Here is an 8,251-nt window from a genome sequence, read left to right as displayed (position 1 = left end):
CAGAATTTTAACACGAAAATGGTGAAATTTTGAATTTAGAAACATTCGCAGATGTGTTCATACGGCGCTTATCATGGAACCTTCAATGTGACACAGTAGTGCCATTCCATAAAAAGCGGCGTATGGTCCCCAAGTAAAAAATATGATAAACAAGATCAACAAGGAAAGGCGGCGTTCATTGAACGCAACCCCCACATGACCAAGCAACAAGAACCCAATGGCAAGGAGCCCAGGCGGACCCCAAACATAAAAAGGACAGGGCAAAGACACGTATTATCGCCGTTTTTTTCCAACTACAAAATCTTTCGATAAATTCAATGAACCAGACGGCTATGAACGAAGCTATCCGATTATGTGGTTCCCACACTTAAACGCGCTGCGCAATTTGCACACGGCAAAGCTGGGGCCACATAATCGGATGGCTTCGGTCATAGCCGTCTGGCACGTTTGAATTTATCGAAAGATAATGTCATTGAAGGAAAACGGCGATAATATTGATGTTTATTTCGGCTGTTGCGTTGTTTATATTACCGTTGAAGTTTAAAATTGACCATCATCGTGAAGAATTATATCTTCTGTGTCGATGGACCAAAGGATTATGTGAAAATATTGGAAATGGAATAAAATACATGGTGATTATGACGGTAGGGGTGCGGATTTTTTCCGGCGAACATTTTTATCTTGTGTATTATTATAGATGTTGAAATATGAATTTTTTTCAAAACGGCTTATATTAAGTATTTTTGATATATATGATCAGTACATGTGCTGGGATTGACAAATATGCATTTTATTTGGATTTTAAAGGCGTTTTGAGCTCCAAACCCCAAGCGTCTGTGGTTTATTAGTATTATCCAAGATTTATAAATGTTAGGCAGTGATTGAAGATTTGTAATTTTATGTGATTGTATACTTAAACAATGATTTCTGTTTTTCACTATTTTGATGACTCTTTTATACATTTCAGATCATACAGCACAAGATGGCAAAGCGGAAAGAGGTGCCCGCTCAGACTCGGAGCTGGAGACCCTGCAGCGTTTTCTAAAGAACGCAACTCCTGCCCATATCAGCTCCGAGTATGCCTACACCACCTACCCGGGTGGCAAGGTCACAACTTCCGTGAGTATAATTCACACCTTTCTTATTGTTTCAATTGAACTGAATTGTTTTAAGGATGCTGTTTACTCGCGATATACATGTACACTGTTAAGGTGGCATAATAGTAATACACTATAATCTGTACTTTTCTTTTCACAGAACATGTCAAAGATGGTAGATACGGACTGGGTGGCCTTTGCAAAGGCCAAGGGGCTGGACCTGCCCCATCTGACCGCCTTTATGAGCCAAAAGTTTGCCGTCTCCACCCACCGTGAGAGCGGGGCCAGCCGCGAGGAGCAGACAGCTCTGGTCTTGCATATGGCCCACCGGTGGAGACGGCTGACCGCTATTACAGCAGGGCCAATCTAAGGACGGAGAGAGGCAAGGCCCTGGACGTGAATCAGGGTGCATACAAGGTAAGAGTGACATACATTAGGTCTATTTTCCGAATCTTGGATTCCGATTCAAACCCAAATAAAGTTTCCTTTTAAAAGGAAAGGCTTGCTCAGTTGTGCCATCATCCATTCCCTTTAAAAAAAAAAAATTGTTTCAATTTTTTATCATTTTTTTTTTAATTACGGTATTTGTATATTTTTTTTTTTCTCGAAAAAAAAGTTTCACTTTTAAAGGGATAGGTAGGGTAAGCCCAAGACTGGACTGTGCCCATTTGTTTGAGCACCAGTGTTATGCGTGCAAATTTGGACCAAATAGGGACCTAGAAGTCCACTGTTTATAACTGAACGGGAACATGCTAACGATAACAGTAGCAACTTTTTTTTGTAAACACGAATATTTTTTGTCAAAAACGATTCGAAATCTATTCTCTATTGTATAAAACTAATAAAGAAAGTAACAAGAAAAGCATTGATGTAAAGCATCAAAGGGCGTCCAAGCAAGGAATGCAGCAGGTGAAGATGAGCTAGTAGATATATGATGACAAGATATTCTTATGAACTTTTCAATGGTTAATTGGTTTTTACCAGAATTGTATATCACTTATGAATGAACGGACGAAAGACATTGTTCATTATTAACTTTGATTGGCATGCTAGAGATTAGAATATTACTTGTTATTTCTTTATGATCGTGGTTAATAATAGCAACGGATAACGGGATATACATGCATTTCAAAAAAGAGAATTACAAAATATTTAGAATAAAATAAACTGAAAATATATAACATTTAAGAGGTTAATTTATTGTTCTATTCTGTTCAGTATTGTTGTTTTGTACCATTCGTCTGTAAATTGTTAAATATTGTACAATGTTTGTAACACGTTTATCCCTTTTCATATGTAATTGAAAGTATATTGGCTATATGTATGCTCATGCTTTTTTATGCCAAATAAAGATTATGTTATGTTATACAATCATTTATAATCCATTTGTGTAACGCATGATCAACACCACACTTGTGTAATTGTCCCTTATTATGTTATCGCTATTAGCATAGACCCCCTCTTACGGTATCTATTCACACTTAGTAACAACACTATGACACTGGTTATATTACCATGTTGATCATGCTGAGCATAATATCTATTTTAATAAAAAAAATACAGATTTTATGAATATTGCTTTCTTTTCTTTTTTGTGTTTTATGTGTTATTTTAATACTGAGTTTTTACGTTTACTACTATGTTAATAATTCAATTGTCATATTGACCGACGATTATACGTCAAAACTTAACTGGAAAAAGTCAGTAAATTATGGTTAATCTTTCAATATATAATATTGTTTATTCTTAAACCATATACATGTACATTTGTATTTTTCTTTATCATTTTTTAACTATCAATCAATTGAATAATTCATAAAATCTAATTTTTAACTTTGGATCATTCCTCGGCATCTTTACTAAACACGAATAACAAATTAAATAAAATGTTCCAAAGTTGATAGTGTCATATTGATACCATAACAATGTACCTTTTTTCTCAATTATTGTACATACTTATTGTTTTTATCTCATATAGATAAAATAAAACTATTGTTGATGTTTTTTTTTGTCGAATTGTATGCCGTATGTATAATAATAATAATCAATAAATTTGAGAGTTGATCTGTGTTTATTAATTATTGTAACCAAATTAAGTGACAAACATTCATTTTGAAAAAAAAGCTTATTTATCTGTAAAATATTTGTTCTGTTCTGTAACGATTCCAAAACCGGGAGAGACTGGACAATAAACGTGTGGCACTATTCGCCGGTCACAAGTAAATCCCGGTCAAAATAGACCGGGAATTACCGATAGGAGTACATCCCTCTATAAATAGATTTCGGAATATTTAGGTCATCAACTCATCATTTTATTTACAGCTTTCGGATACATGTAAAATAATAACATACCATAATAACCCACTGTGTACTACAAAATGATAAATAAAAATTCCCCGAAGAGCGCGATTAATTGACGGAAAAGGTTATTTCATTTGAAAATATTTGCATTGCGAAATTCTCCAGTTCGCTATTCATTGTACATATCGCGACATTTCATTTTTAATTAATAATCAAGCACCCTCATATCGATCGGAATGATCGGCTTTTATTATGACCGACTAAAAGGCTCGAGAAGTTGCTGTCGCCCTATCACAAAAATCTAATTTCATTCCATAAAGGGCGCCACGCCAATCAATCGTAAAAATACTAAGATTGGCTATCACGTGGAGATCAATCTATCATACTGAAGGGAAACAAGTGTGCACATTTCATTTCCACTTTTTTCGCAGACAGAGTCATTCGTTTTTGCAGTTTATAGCAGCTTTAGAGACAAGTAAATGCACTAAAAGACTACCAATTAATAAGCGTTACACCTAAAACATCTATGATTACAGATATACCGACAACACAGGAGATCAGCACGTGGTAAGGTAAATGATATGCATGGGCTATTTTTAGATTACCTCTCCAAGATGTTTAAACTCTGTCAGTAGATCTAAATATAACTTGATCATGCACTAATATTCTGCATAATTCGGTCAAGCAGGACCGCCCTTTTGAGGCGGAATACTACTACAGTAACCATACTCTATTGTATAAAACTTATAAAGTCAAAAACCAATTATAAAAGAATCTAACTTTTGCGTAAAACAAAATAAAGTAAAAATAGAAATCCTATTTATATAAACAAACTGGTATTACCGAAGTAACTAAAATAGCTTAGATTTCCGTAATATTACTTCGTCTGATTCCGCAGTATGACGGAATCGCCAGAATTGTCACGATTGCAATCGGAACTACCTCGGCCATTAACATTAATCCGAAGAGTGACGGAAAGGGCCGAAAAGTTGCGATTGGCATGATTGCAGCTGGTTTCCCGTTCAATCATGCACTAACAAATGTAAGCAGGAAACCACCTAACCGGAACAACCTTTTCAAGCCAAAAACATTCAAAGTTATGAATTGCACTGCATTCCGATTCAAACCAAAAAAAAAAACATTCAAAGATGTGAATTGCTCTTTTTCTTTTTTTTCAGGACGCTGTACGTGCCATGGAGGCGGAGGCGACGGAGACACGTTAAGAAATGAATGAATTGCATTGTTTACACTAGTTAGTCAAATATATATTTACAATTGTTGAACTATAAACTTGTCTTTGTTGTTTACTTTTGCAACTCTGGTGCAGCCTTAAAATAAAGAGTCGACACCAAGAACCACTCGACTACATGTTCAGTGCCAACATGAGACAGTGTACGTAAACACTACGTAACCGATCACACGTAGTCGGCCTAATAAGCTCTCCCCCCATTAAAGGAAGAAGGACAACACTGTTACACAAATCTTGCAGAGTTGATGGTAGAGACACTCGATCATATCGAACCATAAGCAGTGCACATAGAATACCAAGTAACCGATCAAATGTAGAAGACCTATTAGAGTTTTCAGCCATTCGATCGATTTCGAACGAACGTTCAGTGTCGACCCCCGTTGACTATACAATTTAAAGGAAGAAGCACAAGGGGTTTGAGCGACTCTTGCCGAGTTGAGCATAGAGCCACTCGACCATGTTCGAAATATAAGCCGCTTCGTGAGCCGCGAGGTAGTTAAAATGAATGGTTACCGATTTCTACTCGCCTGGCGCCTGGCATAGTGGTAGGAATTGGGAGGTACATGGTATGCAACCAAAAGGTGTCTCATAAGTCAAAATGGCTGGCCCTTTCAGTAGGGGTGACACTATAATAAACAAGACCTTTACCTTTACCTTATAAGCAGTGCACATAGAATACCGATCACAAGTAACCCCCCTTGACTATACACTTTAAAGGAAGAAGCATCAGGAGGTTGAGCTAATATTGCCGAGTTGAGCGTAGAGCCACTCGATCATATTCGAACCATAGGCAGTGTACGTAGAGTACCAAGTAGCCGATCACATGTAGTCGGCCTATAAAACTTACTGGATCATAGTATCATGTCGGGTTGTTGTAGAACTGTGAAACTGTGAACCTAACACAAACCCCCATTGTAAACAAAAGAAATATAAACATGATGGCCCTGAGTCGCTCACCAGAAACAACTGCTTTTCAGTGTTGGAATGTCAATATTTCCTTATATTAAATTTAAGCAAAGAATATGTTTAAACAATAATTTGAAGAAATGCCATGACCTGGGGCATTTAAGCTTTAGCTTAAACGGGGCTTATCAAATTTATATGAGCAAACTTGGTAAAAGACTACCTAAGAGTGCTACAAAGTTTGGTGATCATCAATCAATTATTTTAGTAGGAAATGATGTTAGAAGGTTTTTTGGGGTTTTTTTTAGCTTTAGTGGCCCCTAAAAGGGGCTAATCAAATTAATATAAGCAAACTTGATAAAAGAGTACCCAAGAATGCTACAAAGTTTGGTGATCATCCATCAATTGGTTCTGAAGTTAAAATGTAGAAGATGTTTAAAGGTTTTTCTATTCTTAGCTTCAGCTGCCCCGAAAAGGGGCAAATCAAATTAATATGAGCAAACTTGATAAAAGATAACCCAAAATGCTACAGACAAAGTTTGGTGATCATCCGTCAATTAGTTCTGTAGGAGAAGATGTTTAAACGTATTTCTATTTTTAATTTTAGCGGCCCCTAAAAGGGGCTAATCAAATTGATATGAGCAAACTTGATAAAAGACTACCAAATAATGCTACCGACACAATTTGGTGATCATCCATCAATAAGTCTCTAGAAATAGACATTTAACGGTATTTCTATTTTTAGCTTCAGCTGCCCCTTAAAGGGGCCAATCAAATTCATATGAGCAAACTTGATAAAATACTACTCAAGAATGCTACAGGCAAAGTTTGGTGATCATCCATGCATTAGATCTGTAGAAGAAGATGTTTAAAGGTTTTTTTTTCTATTTTTAGCCCTAGAGACCCCTAAAAGGGGCCAATCAAATTGATATGAGCAAACTTGATTAAAGACTACCCAAGAATGCTAGACAAAGTTTGGTGATCATCCATCAATTAGTTCTGTAGAAGATGTTTAAAGGTTTTTTTATTTTTAGCTTTTGCTGACCCCTAAAAGTGGCCAATTGGAATTACACGAGCAATTTCAAGTGTGACTGTCACAAGGATGCTACAGACCAAATTTGAAGTAAATCTGCTTTGTAGTTTCAGAGAAGAAGACGATTGTTGACGCCGGAGCATCCCCCTTTGATACTAATAGCTCACCCTGAACATTCGGTTCTGGTGAGCTAAAAAGAAACACAACTGGCCACATCAAGTCGACCTGTAACACTATACACCTAACCACTACACGCATTAGCCATTGCTGAAAATTTAAAACATGAGCAAAGTTATTCAAGAACAAGATTGCATTTGAGAAAAATGCTATGCCACCGCATTAATACAACACTAAATAGTAGTGTAGGAACAGATTTTTTTTGTTTCTATACAATTGAAGATGCATAGATCCCTGACCTATCTAATTCTTATTATCAGATTAGTGGTTAAATATATTGTTAATCCAATAAAAGATCAGAGTAGGAAATTATATCAATGCACTTGAGTCTAGTGAAGGTCATATTTCACACAGCCTAAATTTCATGACTACATCAAAGGACAACACAGTAAGACACTTTGTCAAAATCTAGGTCAGCTGATATCAAAGTTCACTTTACATCTTAATCTGTGCATATGGTTTAAATTTCATAGCTGTACATCAAAGGACAAGAAAGATATATACTAAAAACTTAAAAATCCTCTTCTCTAAAGTTACAAAGGCTAGAGTTAAGATATTTTGCATGAAACATTGTGTAGTGAACGTCTAGCAAGATTGTACAAATTATAGCCCTGGGGTCAAAATTGGCCCAACCCTCCAGAGGTCATTGATTTTCACTATTTACATATAGTAAAAAAATAAAAAATCTTCTTGTCTGAAGGTACAAGGCTTAGAGCTTTGATATTTGGTATATAATATCATTAATGGGTCCTCTACTAAAGTTGTTTTTATTATGCCCCTAGTGTTAAAACTGCCCTGTCCCAGAGGCGATAGTTTTCCTTATAGATATAAAGTAAAAACTTGAAAAATCTTCTCTGAATTGACAAAACCTAGAGGTTAAATATATGGCATGAGACTTTGCGAAGTGAACCTCTACCAAGATTGTTCAAATTATAGCCCTGGGGTCAAAATTGATTCCGCCCCGGGGGTCATTGATTTTCATTATGTACATATAGTAAAAAAAAATATAATTGTCTAAAGGTTCAAGGCATAGAGCTTTGATGTATGCGGTTGAGTTTTTTTTTTTCGCACCTTATATATATCAGTGAAGTTTTTCAACTGAGGCTCAAATGGGACAGCGGTAACGAACATTTCCAGTTGCTAAAAAAAGTAATAATAAGTAATAGTTATAGTATATGAAACGAGTTAGTTACGAGGGTATAACACTGGCTGGGGCGACATCAAGGGGTGTTTCTGCTATAAAATGGCGAGGCCGTTAGGCCGAGACAATTTTTTTTGCAGAAACATCCCGAGATGTCGCCCCAGCCAGTGTTATACCCCCGTAACTAACGAGTTTCATATACTATAACTGTTTTATCGCAATGGCATAATGTTTTCTTTTTTTTATAGATACAAATAAATAAATTAATCGTTAGCTACATTGCAGTTATTTATCATTCTGCCGCAAAAAATATACAAAAGACATCCAATATAAGAGGCGGATTGTATACT

The 8,251-nt window shown here is 36.0% G+C and overlaps 1 long non-coding RNA gene across 2 annotated transcripts; it reads left to right on the top strand.

Annotated features, from left to right (window-relative positions):
* Nucleotides 1–324: 324 nt before the first annotated feature.
* LOC132738735 (uncharacterized) lies at nt 325–4,688 on the top strand. 2 transcript variants are annotated; one of them, XR_009626914.1, is made up of 3 exons: nt 325–644; nt 968–1,119; nt 1,258–4,688. It is a non-coding gene; the product is annotated as an uncharacterized LOC132738735 (long non-coding RNA). The 2 variants fall into 2 exon arrangements; XR_009626913.1 differs by lacking the exon at nt 325–644 and having other exon boundaries at nt 652–1,119.
* Nucleotides 4,689–8,251: the final 3,563 nt, after the last annotated feature.

Source organism: Ruditapes philippinarum, unplaced genomic scaffold (assembly GCF_026571515.1).
Source record: "Ruditapes philippinarum isolate M1 unplaced genomic scaffold, ASM2657151v2 ctg3057_1_1_1_1, whole genome shotgun sequence".
Classification (NCBI taxonomy): Eukaryota; Metazoa; Mollusca; class Bivalvia; order Venerida; family Veneridae; genus Ruditapes; species Ruditapes philippinarum.
The sequence above is the reverse complement of the archived record's forward strand: the minus strand, read 5'-3'. Positions and strand labels throughout refer to the sequence as shown.